The following is a 13634-nucleotide window of genomic DNA, read 5'->3' as shown; positions in this document are numbered from 1 at the left end:
GGAGGGGGAGGGGAGGAAGAATACCTGTTATTTCCATCAATTGTAACTGGGCCTTCTGTTAAATTATGAATTCTCTCTAGTGTTTTCAACAAGGTATGTATCTCACCTATGTTTTTCTGCTCATCTCCTTCCTGTCTCTCCCTACCCTCCAGAGGCATTATCTCTTTTCCCTGTCTTCCCTTCCTGTAAGTCAGAGAAGGCTCTGTCTCCTCTTCCTCTTTTCCCTCAGGACTGGGAAGTTCTCTCCTTTGGTGCATCCTTTTCAACAAGATAGGGCTGCCTCCTTGTTGTTCCCATCTCCTCCATCCTGCCTCCATCGTTTCCCTTGTTTAAATAGGTTTTGCATTACCTGTATGTGCATCATCTGTGCAACAAGTGGAACACTACATCTGTTCAAACTAGGGTTGGCACAGCAGGCCTGCAAATCTTAGCCATACACAGAAATCTAGGGACATCACAAGGAACTTCCATTCTTTTCTACTGCCCAATATCATATCTGATATCTGATAATTGTTATAAAACTGAGCAAATCAATAAGAATTAATACATCTCATTCCTAGAGTCTTATTGAAATGTTTAAAAAAATCAGGTCAATAATAGCTAATATTCACACCCTTCCATATTCTTGGAGATCATCACTTGAGTTCTAAGATGCTAAATGTTAATATAAGAGGTGAGATGTGGGGAGTATTTTAATGAGATCACCATTCCCCCACCTTCTGTCTCAGAAATGGTAGATACAAGGCACAGCGCTTTTCTTGAAACTACTATTATTCAAAGGGTGTAAGCGCCACAGGAAGTACTGAGGATATAAGGAAATCTGTGAATCAGTGAAAGATGTTAGTTTGCAAGATTGAAGATATACCAGCTGGTCTACTTCTTCAACTGGTTACCACAGGGCCAGGAAGAAATTAGTCTCAGAGCTCAGTTGAAAGAACACTTGGACATTAACCGGGGGCACTGACTCATTTGCAAACAAGGTTATCTTTGTTTCCTCAGCAAACACACCTGGGAATTAAATAAAAACATATTAAAAAACTGTGACTCCCAATGTCTTAAATCACTTAACATCATTTAAAACAACAACCACCACCACCACTACCACCACCCCAAAACCTACTTGAAAAGGTGGATCAGAATAGCATCAAGAGCAGGAGCAAAAACCTCTCCAAAATCCTCTGCTAATTTGGGGATGAAATAGGAAAATTTGCAGGGTTTGGTCTAGCTTTTCAGCCAGGAAGCACCTAAACTGTGCCAAACCCAGACTTATACTGGCAACCAGGAGAGCTGATTGTACTTTAAAGAAACCTTACTGAGGTTGCAGGAACAAACCACCCCGATGTACAGGAAGACTAATAAGTGGGGCAGAAGACTAGCTTGGCACTTCAATAAGCTAAAACACAAAAAGAAAGCTTACAAGTGGAAACTTGGACAAATTACTAGAGAGTGTTTCTCAAGAGTACTGCTTGAGAATCCAGGGATGAAATCAGGAAGGCCAAAGTGCAACTGAAATTGCAGCTAACAAGGGATGTGAAGAGTAACAAGAAGGGTTTCTACAAGTATGTTAGCAACAAGAAGAAGACCAGGAAAAGTCTGGGTCCCTTACTGAATAGGGGAGGCAACTTAAGTCACAGATGATGCAGAAAAGGCTTAAAGTACTTAATGCCTTTTTCACCTCAGTCTTCACAGGCAAGGTCAGCTCCCAGACTACTGCACTTGGCAGCACAGTTTGGGGAGGAGGTGTGCAGCCAACAGTGGTGAAAGAACAATTTAGGGAATATTTAGAAAAGCTGGACATGTACAAGTCTATGAGGCCAAACCTGATGTACCCAAGGTTGAGGGAACGTGACTTATTTAGCTGTGAGAAGAGAGGACTGAGAGGGGATTTAATAACAGCCTTCAACTACCTCAAGACAAAGCCTTGACTGGGATGATCTAGTTGGGGATGGTCCTGCTTTGAGCAGGGGGTTGGACTAGATCAGTGTTTCTCAACTCATGGGCTGTGACCCAAAAGTGGGTCACAAGAAGATATAACGGGGTTGTGAACAAACTTTAAAAATGGATGAACAAACTTTAAAAGAGAAAATTGTGGGAAACCATGGCTTTTCTTTTGCAGGCTGGCAGAGTTTCAGCCTGCAAGGGGCTGCTTGGGGCTCCCCACATCCACCCCCTGCCCCACATTGGTGGGCTGGGGCCTGGGGGTTGGGAGTAGTGGGTCAGGAGTGAGGGGCACTGGGTTGGGACTGGCCACTGATGTTTACAAATGGGTCCTGATACAAAAAGGGTTGAGAACCACAGGACTAGATGACTTCCTGAGGCCCTTTCCAACCCTATATTTTTATGATTCTACGATTCTAACGTTGCAAGCAGGCTGCAGTGAATGTTTCAATCAGAAGCTTGGCAGGTTGGATCAAAATGGAGCACCTGATATTGGTCCCATAGGCCTGCCATAGAACTTCTCTATTAGGGAGGGTGATAGTTTTGTCATATAACCTAGACCATATTCAGCCTGTGGGGTGCACTTTTTCTTCCTCTATCAGCAGCAGTGGTGATCCTTCACAGCCAAAGATGATCGGTCACACAGTGGGTCATCATCATGGCTAAGAAGGCCAATCCTAGAGCTGCAGATTATCTGGCAAATGCTAGAGGTAGTTGTTAAAGGGAAGATCAGACCATGGATTTCTCAGTCTTGTTTTCTTTCCTTCTACTTCTGTCATTTTTCAGCCTCCAAGGCAAGATAGTTTTTCTCAAAGATGTACTGTCTCTCACAAGGCATCGCCATGTAGACCTGTCCTCAGCTACTTTTTCTAATTTGTGGCGTGAATGCCACACTTCTTAATGTTTGCCTTCAGGGTGCCCTTGAAGAGTTTCCTTTGGTCCCCACATGTCCTTTGTCCTTGGCTGACTTGGGAGTATAGCAGTTGTTTTGGTAAACGTACATCAGAAATGCGCGCACAATGCCCTGTCTACCGCTGCTGATGTTGAATAATCAGTGCTTTCATGCTGATGGTGTTTGAGTTGTGGCATTTGAGCAACAATTCTCTCACTTTATGCCAAGGAGCTTCTGGAGGCGATGGCATTCCAGGCTTTATAAACAGGGACCTACTGAATTCACAGTAGAAGTGGGCTGCATGGCAGCTCCTTTAATTTTGCAGATTCCCCCACAAGTCCCATCCTGCTTCTGACAGCCAGGGGGGTGAAAACTGAGGTTTTAAATATGGCACCATTTTTGTCTTCTGGCTGGTCAGGAGCAAACAGCAGGGCCACCAGGGCTACGCAGCCAATAAGCAATGGAGGGGAGTTCATGGGGGAACCTGCAAGATTAAAGGAGCTGCCGCATAGCCCACTTCCACCATGAATTCAGTAGGTCCCTATTCATAAACTGTCCTAAAGTGTTGACTGAAGACATATCTTATAGGTGCACACTTTAATTACTCTAAAAGGAGGACTGAAAAATTCACTTAATATTTATAAAAGTTCACATGTGGATAAATAGAAACTATAAGTGGCAATGAATGATAATGCATCTGCCAGTACTGATATTCAGATTGCCTAATTCAAATATGCCCTGATTCTAAATACAAGACTGAGTCTTTCTCTTCCTATTCTAGCTGACCCTGCTCCTCCTTATAGACAGTGGTTATTTCTTCCTCTTTCTCCAAGGGGGAGTTGGTCAAAACAGCTTTGCCATTTTTTCAAAAATGAAACTTTTCCTGAAAAAGATTTGGATTTTTGACAAGAGGAAGATATTAATTTAAAATATATTTTCAGTTTTTCTTTCTTTTTATTTTGTGTGTTTGTTTTTAATTTTGTCTGAAAAGAAAGGGGGAGGAAACTTCTGCTTCTAAAAGCACGCCTAAAAAACTTTAAAAAAAACCCTTAAAAAGACCTTTACATTTTTTTAAAACCCTGCTACAGTGAATAATCTCTATTCACAGTGGAATTGAATGAGAAAATTTGTATTTCTATTTTCAATTTTTGTTGAAAAATTATGAGAACAATTTAGAAAGTTAAAATTTTATATCCCTCTCTCTCAGGGAAAATACTTATCATTTTAGATTAGCCATATTCCAATATTTTCAGTGAACAAATGATTTCTTTAGCACTCCTCATTTAGGAAGCCAGCAACATCATGTCATAGCATGTGGGGACAGTGGACATATTCCTACCAAATAGTTGTTGTAATGAAGTCTTGTTTCTTTTGCTGGCCTTTTAAGGAAGTTAGAGGCACCCTTATACTACTGATGTGGGAAGCTTGTTGAACAGACACACAGCAGGGTCCACTGGAAAAACCAGATAGTGGCCCCTTGCAAGGCTGAAGAAGTCAGGAAAGAATCTACTCTCAAACAATTTCTCTCGGTCAGAAATTACTGCCAGAGACATCAACCAAATGCTGTTTACTCATTGATGCAAGATGGAGTTGCTTCCCATGGCCTACAAGTTTAGCTATGTGAAATGTGGGTCATTTGGGGGTCTGAAAATGTGAAGCAGTTCAGAACAGTGCTTCTCTGAGAGGAATTTCAAAGGCTAGAAGCTGCTTGTATGTAACCACTTACATTTTATAAATGACACAGGGTTTTATACTGCTGATTTCTGCAGTAAAATGTACAGTGTACTTTGCTTTTTTACAATGAGACATTATTTTCTCCCAATTAGTGTCATCACTGAAGCCAATCCCAGTCTATCAGTTCAAAAGTATACATGCAGAATATATATAGCTATTCCTAAAGAATGATTGGGGGTTTGGAGCTATATTTAGGTGATTATGGATTTTATTAATACCACATATAAGCAGAGCCAATTATGGAGGTATATATTATCTGAAGTTTCTCAAGTTAGCAATTGGGGATTTTTTTTTCAGCATGCACTTACTCAAGCTTCTGGCTTGGGGCATTTTTCTTTTACGTTTTAAATTAGTTCTAACCATCCATATTCAGATGTCATGGAATAGAACAAAAATATTCTTCTCCCCCACTAAGCTAACCACACAATAGATTTTCCTAGTCTGGTACTAAAACAGTCATTTCTACCCCAGCCAGATACTTGAGATACAGTTTTCCATTTTTTGGGTCAACCTGCATTTGCATGTTACACACATGCTAAAGATGTATATTTTATCTCTCAATCAGTTCATATCAGCACATGAAAGACACTTCCTATAAATTTTTTGCTACAGCTTCTGATTCAGAAAGTATTTTATGAAAGATATATTTTAGGTTGTCCATCCTTTGATTTCCCACAGAAACTAATAAATAATCAACAAAAATATGATTAAAAACATTGCTTGAACTCTCATCCAAAAAAGGAATACTAGCTAGTAGCAAGTCTTTCTGATCCAAACCTGTTTATCTTAGAAATAGAATTCAAACTTAGGTTTTCAAAAACCTGATGAAGGCTTCAGCTAATTTTGACATCAGATTTTCATATTCAAAGTATCTCCTGAAATAAGGATGAAGGGATATGGATCTTGAATTGCAGAAGGATGAAATGGAGCTTAATAAGCTGGAAAGGAAAATTACTTATCTGTAACTGGAATTTTCTTTAAAAAAATCCTTTGAAATCATAGTCCATCAGTTCCAATTGTGTGTCCCTGTGAGCATTGCTTTAACCCTTTGTATGGTAAGCCCTGACAGCAACAGATTGTGGATAATAAAACTAATATATCTGAATTTTAGTATTATGAGGTTTAAAAAGCTAAAATAAAATGTCTTTAGTTCTAGATAGTGGTTCTCAACCTTTTTAGACTTAAGGTACCTGTTGTTAGACACAAGGCACCCCTGAGAAAAATAAAACAGCAATTCTTTCAATACAAAGAACTTAGAAAAACCACAGCACTATGAATCCCTATTTGAAATCTCTGTGTTTATTTTGTGAATCATGGCTTGGACACCTAACAGTGTTGCATTATGTTGCACCCTGTGGCAACCTTTGAAGCATCTCAAGGCACCCAAGTTGAGAAGTATTGTTCTCCATAGTATATCCCACAGTAAACATCAAGTCCATGTGAATCTACACCTGTATCTGTTACAATACCACTCCAAACTCCATAGTAAGGTACAGTAAGTGGATAAGTCAGCTTGATACTAGCCTTTTACCTAAAACTACCTAACTGGTAAATCTACCTATCTGAAAAGTGGCACCTCAAGAAAGAGACTGGCAGTAGCAAATGAATTTTAAGTCCACATAACAAAACTGTGGCCTTTCTAATACAATAGCAACAACAATTCATTCAATATTTTGGTTGATGTGACCATGCAATTGTATTATAATTTGACAGATATAAAAATGAAGTCTAGAGTGGTCTAGAGATCATCTTTAAATCTTGCTCAAGATGACTAGAAATCAGACAGAAAGAATGGTTCAGATTCTTATAACCTTCCCATTAATGGTGTATCTCACTACCTAAGAACTGATATATTAACACTGTGATATTCCACAGAACAAGGATCTTGGATCAGAGAAGTCACCAGAAGAATGTTTACAGCTACCAGATAATTGGGCATGGAACCAAGAAAGCAAGGAACTAGAAGTAGCTTTGGAAGGAGCTGAGTAGCACCTCTCATTATTTAGAAACAAATAAACAGAAATAAGTAAACAGAAATAATATGAATCTTGCAAATCTTTACTAAATGTATTGGCAGACTAAATATGGTTTTAGCTAGTCTTAGTGTTTTCACATATAAGATGAACTTACAGTTGGGAATCTTCATACAATTTGCATCTCATAACAGGTTGTGATTAAATGAAGCATGAGTAGGTTGAATTTGTAATAGAAAGGTCCCCTTATTCCCCTTGGTTGCAAAAGAAAAAATTATAGATTAGGTCTGCATCTAAATTATAATGTATGGAATACATTTGGACAAAAAGTACACAATAATGCCAGTCCCAATGAAAGCTAATACATGATGGAATCATAAATACAGCAAAAAAACCAAACTAGGGAGCCAGTATACAGACTGATAAGACTCAGAATAAAACAGAGCTTTTTAAATTATCCACAAGAAGAAATCCTTAAAGTAAATCACTGATTTTAATCTCCTTATCAATTTCTACTTTTTATTTCTCACTGACAGCCATTAGAATAGGTTACTTTGCAAAGTAAATACAGCTTTTACACTGAAGTTGGTACTTTCTTCCCCATGCACTCTATTTATACACATGAATTTAAGCAATATATTAACTTAAGTTTGTTCATATTTCTAAACTGTAGATTTTATTATTTTATAAAATGGTGAATGATGCCTTCCTTTACTAGATGATAAATAACATTAATCATCTAGCAAATGATAGATGATAAATAATGATGATACTAGATGATAAATAATATTTACAATAATTTGGATTAAATTATATTTGAATTAAAATTAGAATTTAATTTAAAATTAATAAAAATATCCATTTAAATTGTTTTTATTTATTAAATAAAATTATCTTAAAATTGTTGCATTCATAGGAAAACGGTAATTTTTTGAAAAATATGTCATATGCAAAACCAATTTCTTAAAGGACGAATAAACTCAACTGATTATTTCATAATTTTTAAGTTTTTAAAATTAGTATCTTTCATCCTCTACATCATCATTTGTATTCATATATAAGAGAAGGAAAACAAATTTTCTTGCTTTTTCAATTCCCAATTGATTTTTCAACTAAATAAGTCACTCACTGAACTAAACCTTTTAGAGAAATTGAAATGGAAAAAATATTTTCTCTGAATCCTGCTAATGCTCCCAAAAGACAGGTTAGCATTTTAACTTTTAGTTTTGACAGTGAAAATCATAGTGCCACTGTCCCCTGCCCTGGTTTTGTGTGTTGGTTACAGTCAGTTCTACAAGGCACTGAAATCAGTGACCTTTTGAACTGATGATCTCATTCTGGTTTGTGAGCATGCTCAGTTGGGACACAAACTTTGGCTGGCGGACTCAGAGGAGTTTTTGAGAGACTCCAATAGTTATTTTTGTATAGGGCTGTGTGCAGCAGTGTGTGCTGGGTGCACAAGCGTGTGTTGGGTGCACCTGTGTGGTGATTGGTTCATCATGTGAGTGACAGCTGCCTGGCACAGTGAGAGTACTGGCAGTCCTTGGACTTATGACACAATTGGTTCCTGAAAAATGTGTCTTAAGTCGAAATGTAACTCAGAACTGATTTTCCCAAAGAAAACAACGTTATAAATGGGGGATTGGTTCCTGAACTAAGGCCCGATACTCTGTTTTCACCAATAAAAACCCAGAATTTTGTACTCAATCAATTATAGATGAGTAATATAGCTACATTAATGCATTTATATTGTAAGTAGCAATCACATTGATTTGGAAAGACTTCTTTGAGGTGACTTTGCTGGACTTTTTGAAGGGCTCTCGGTTGGACTTTTTGAAGGATTCTTGGCTGGAGTCTTCTTTGGAGTCTTGGCTGCAGGTTCTTCTGAAGTCTTGTCTTTTTTCTTAAACAAAGTGTCCAACAAAGTTTGGACACATGTTCTCCAGGGACATGGTTGGCACAATGAACTTGTTCACTAGCGTGGTGTCAGATCAAGCGTTGGGAAGTCAAAACTGATATGCGAAAGTTGAAACAGGGCGTCAATTTATAAATGTTGCAAGTGTGAAACGTTGTAACTCAAATCGTTGTAAGTCAAGGACTGCCTGTATATATATGGTGATCGCACATGACGAGAGGCACAGTCCGGTGGGTAAGCACGAGTGAGGACCGGGGCAGTCAATACCTCATTGTGACTGACCATGAGAGCATGCTGTTGGTGTGGTTGTCCAGAGGGACACTAACCTGAGTAGAGGTCACCATACCCAGTGTCTGACTATCTTGCTCATTTGTGTTGTGAGAGATTGCTCTCTAGCGCCAACTACAGGAGTTTTGGGGTTCCTCTCATTGGTTGGTTATTGATTGGTATTTGTTTCTATTGTACTTTGCTTGCTATTGTTCATTGGTTGTAGTACAATATAGTTGTTTACCCCTCATCATTGTTGAGCGTGATTATTACTAATTAATTATTGGTCGTGCTAGGTGGGGCCAGGCCACAGGCCAATGCCTGGTGAGAGCAGCCCATGCATGTTTCCTTTCATTTTACTGTGAGCTAATTAGGCCTTTGCTAATTGCTTGTTTAACATTAGGTGGTTAATCAGTGATTTTTTATCAGCTCAGTATTTTGGCTTTTTTTAATAGTTCAGCAGCAAATTTATATATGCCTAAATATGTTTTTCCCCCTATGTAAAGCATTCCCATATATTATTGTGAGTTTATGCCTCACTGTAAACTCTCAGAAATTCAAATGTCAAGTATTTTGTTTAAATTTAAAAAATCTGATTGAAATTTTAAGAAGTTAAATAAAAATATTGATTTGAATTTCCCAACTAGTCTTCCTATTACTTACCTAACATGATCCTTGAATTTTTGTAAAAATGCTATCACATACATAAAACATTATTCTATTAGGCATTACAGGCAGTCCTTGACTTACAAAGTTTTGAGTTACAACATTTATAAATCGACGTTTTCAACTTTCTGATGTCAGTTTCAACTTTACAATGCTTGATCCGATGCCACACCATGCCATGCCAGTGAACAAGTTTGTTGCGTTGCCCTTCTCCCTGGAGAACATCTGTCCGAACTTCCTTGGATACTTTCTTTAAGAAAGAAGACAAGACTCCAGAAAAACCTGCAGCCAAGACTCCTGAGAAGACTCCAGCCAAGAACCCTTCAAAACGTCCAGCATAACGAAACTACAGGCCAATTAGCTTAACTTCTATTCCAGGGAAAATCCTAGAAACAGTCATCAAAGAGGCTACATGTGACAAACTTGCTGAAAGCATGATACTGAATGCCAGCCAGCATGGCTTCATCGTAGGTAGGTCTTGTCTGAATAACCTCATTTCTTTCTATGATCAGGTGACTCATCACCTGGCCGAGAGAAAACCGGTTGACATCATATACCTCAACTTCCAGAAAGCCTTTGAGCTGGTATCCCATGAGGTACTGATCAGAAAACTGGAAGATATTGGGCTCAACTGTGGGACCAGCAAGTGGGTGTGAAACTGGTTGCCGGGTAGGACACAGAGAGTCCATATGAATGGATTGGTGTCGTCCTGGCGAGATGTGGACGGTGGTGAACCGCAGGGGTTGGTACTTGGCCTAGGGCTGTTCAATATCTTCATCAACAACCTGGATGAGGGGGTGAAAAGCCCATTGGCCAAGGTCATGGATGACACCAAGATATGGGGTTGTGCGGACACGCCCGCAAATAGGCTGCAGATACAAGCAGATCTAGACAAGCTGGCATGTTGGGCAGAACAGAACCAGGTGAGGTTCACCACAGAGAAATCCAAAGTGCTGCATTTGGGAAGGAAGAAACCCCAGCACACCTACAGGCTGGGCATCGCTAACCTGACCAGCACTACAAATGAAAGGGATCTGGAGTAACAATAAACCCCAGCATGAATATGAGCCAGAAATGAGACGCAGTAGCTCCTAGGGCCAATAAAATTCTGGCATGCATCAATTGATGCATCTCCAGTAAATTCAAAGAAGTGGTTCTCCCGCTTTACTCAACATTGGTGCAGCCACAGCTGGACTATTTTGGGTGCCACACTTCAACAAGGATGTGCTAAAGCTCAAGAGGGTCCAGACAAGGGCCACCCGTATGATCAGGGACTTGCATGGCAAGCCATACGAGGAGAGGCTGAGGGATCTCAGACTCTTCAGTCTAAAGAAAAGAAGGCTGAGTGGGGACCTGATTGTGGCTTACTGTTATATCAGAGGCATACATCAGGGGCTCTGTGAACAACTGTTCACCAAGTCGCCCTGGGGGAAAACTAGAAACAACGGCCACAAACTCCTGGCTATTAGGAAAAGCTTCTTCACAACTAGGGTGTCCAGACTATGGAACAAGCTTCCCCCAGAGATGGTGCAATCATTTATCCAAGAGGTCTTCAAGAGAAGACTGGATGGTCACCAGACTCCAGATGTCTTTTCTGCTCATGCAGGAGCCTGGACCCGATGATCCTTCGGGGTCTCTTCCAGCCCTATGATTCTATAGTCACCTCAAAGAAGTTCTTCCAAATCAGTATGATTGCTATTTACAATATAGTTACATTAATGTAGCTATATTACTAATCTTTACTTGATTGAGTACAAAATTCTGGGTTATTTTTGGTGAAAATAGGGTATTGGGCCTTGGTTCAGGAACCAGTCCCTCATTTATAACATTGTTTCCTATGGGAATTGGTTCCGAGTTACAACATTTCAACTTAAGATGCAGTTTTCAGGAACCAACTGTCATAAGTCTGAGGACTGCCTGTACATGATCAGAAAATGCTTTCATGGTGAATGGGACAGCTTAGCCCAGCCTGGACCGGTAGGGAGCGAACCAGGAAAGTCAAGGCTCCAACCAAACTCCAACTGGCTACACATATTAAGGACAATAAAAAATCCTTTCAGATATGTGGGGAGTCAGAAGAAAAGCAAGGGTCACACTGGACCCCTGCTAAAGCAAATGGGACAACTGACAACCAACACCCAGGAAAAACCCAACCTGCTTAATGGGTATTTTGCATTGGTTTTTCACCAGCCCAAAGGGACCACCCTGCCTAACACAATGCAGGATGGCCAGAGTGAGGATGAATTTATACCCAACAATGGTGTAGACCTCGGGAAGGAACACCTTGAGATGCTGGTGACCTTCAAGTCACCCGGTCCCAACAACTTGCACCCCAGAGTATTTAAGGAGCTGGCAGGCATCATAGCCCAGCCACTGGCAAGGATATTTGAGCATTTGTGGCTCTCAGGTAAAGTACCAATGCGGTGCCTATCTTTAAGAAGGGAGGAAAGTCAATCTGGGGAACTACAGGCTTGACCTCAATCCTTGGGAAGATTTTAGAAAACAATATCAAAGTGACCATTCTTGACAAACTGGCTGATGGCAACATCCTGAGGGACAGCCAGCATGGGTTTGTTGTGGGTAGGTCTTTCCTGACCAAACTCATTTCTTGCTATGACCAGGTAACATATTGCCTGGACAAGGGAGAAGAGATTGACGTTATGTATTTGGACTTTAAAAAAGCTTTTGATCTGGTGTCCCATGATTTCCTCATGGAAAAGTTGGCCAACTGCGGCTTTGGCTAAATTGCAGTCCAATGGCTGGGGAATTGGCTCCGAGGTCAGACCCAGAGAGTGGTAATCGAGAGAAGTGAATCATCATGGTGCCCCGTGACCAGTGGTGTCCTCCAAGGCTCCATCCTTGGACCTATACTCTTTAACATCTTTATTAATGATGTGGACACTGGTGTCAGAAGCAGACTGGCCAAACTGACTGATGACACCAAACTTTGGGGTAAAGCGTCCATACCTGAGGATAGGCTGGTGACCCTGACAGGCTTAGGAAATGAGTGGATAAAAACCTTATGACATTCAATATGGATAAATGCAAGGTACTCCACCTTGGGAGAAAAACCGCGCATCATGGTTATAAGCTTGGCACCACAGCCGAAAGGGACTTGGGGGTCATGACTGACCACAAGATGAACACGAGCCACCAATGCGATGTCACAGCTGGTAAAGTGAACAAAACTCTGGCTTGCATCTATAGATGCTTCTCAAGCAAATTTCAGGATGTCATCCTTCCGCTGTTCTTGGCTTTGGTGAGGCTGCAGCTGGAGTACTGAATCCAATTCTTGGCTCCACAATTTAAAAAGGATGTGGAAAAGCTTAAGAGAGTCCAGAGGAGAGCCACGTGCATGACTGAAGGGCAAGAGAACAGGCCATATGATGAGAGGCTGAGAACCATGGGACTATTCAGCCTGGAAAAGCGCAGGCTCAGGGGTGACCTGGTGGCAGCCTATAAGTATATAAGGGGTGTACATCAGGATCTGGGGGAATGCCTGTTCACCAGAACAGCCCCAAGGGATGACAAGGTCAAATGGTCACAAACTCCTCCAAGACTGTTTTAGGCTGGACATAAGGAAAAACTTCTTTATTGTCTGAGACCCCAAGACCTGGAATAGACTCCCTCCAGAGGTGGTGCAAGCACCTACTCTGAACTCTTTTAAGAAACATTTGCATGCCTATCTTGCAGGGATCCTTTGACCCTAGCTGACTTCCTGTCCCTGGAGCAGGGGGCTGGACTTGATGATCTTCCGAGGTCCCTTCCAGCTCTAATAACTATGTCTATGAAAACTATCCAACTGGAGGCCTGTGCGCTGCATGGGGTGCACAAAGGGTTACTCTGGAACGCATGGGCTCCTACTTGGCCACTGTTCCTGCTCTGGGCTTCTCTTCTGGCTTCTGCTTCCTGTAGCAATTTCAGGAGTTGGCAAGGTGCAAAGAAGCCCACAGATGGTGGGCTGGGGGCACAGGGAGAGGGAACCACCCATGTGTGTGGTACAGTGGTAGTACAGTGGCACAGTTGCTCAGGCTGCCTGAGGGCACAGTGAAGCAATCCAGGGGGAACGTCTACTCAGGCACTGTGTGTAGCCTACCTACCTGTGCCATGGACCAGGGCAAGGCTACCTGCCCATGTGAGCACTGGAGATGGGGGGATTGGGAAATGCCCACATGCATGGGCAAGAGGCTGCCCACATAAGCTGTGGAGAGAGAGAGAGAGAGAGAGAGAGAGAGAGAGAGAGAGAGAG

At 41.1% G+C, this 13634-nt stretch overlaps 1 protein-coding gene and 1 long non-coding RNA gene across 5 annotated transcripts in view; both read right to left on the bottom strand.

Annotated features, from left to right (window-relative positions):
• The window catches only part of LOC109289615, a 16130-nt gene extending 7039 nt beyond the window's left edge, over window positions 1–9091 (bottom strand). The window contains exons 1-2 of the long non-coding RNA XR_002095429.1: window positions 9080–9091; window positions 866–868 (exon numbers count right to left, since the gene is read on the bottom strand). This is a non-coding gene — a long non-coding RNA (uncharacterized LOC109289615). The remainder of the gene's footprint in view (window positions 1–865; window positions 869–9079) is intronic.
• FTO (FTO, alpha-ketoglutarate dependent dioxygenase) overlaps window positions 1–13634 on the bottom strand; it is a 491290-nt gene that overhangs the window by 122494 nt on the left and 355162 nt on the right. The window lies entirely within an intron of this gene.

The sequence above is a fragment of the Gavialis gangeticus genome, unplaced genomic scaffold (genome assembly GCF_001723915.1).
Source record: "Gavialis gangeticus isolate Ggan-Ray unplaced genomic scaffold, GavGan_comp1, whole genome shotgun sequence".
Classification (NCBI taxonomy): Eukaryota; Metazoa; Chordata; order Crocodylia; family Gavialidae; genus Gavialis; species Gavialis gangeticus.
This window is presented reverse-complemented; position numbering and strand designations above follow the sequence as displayed.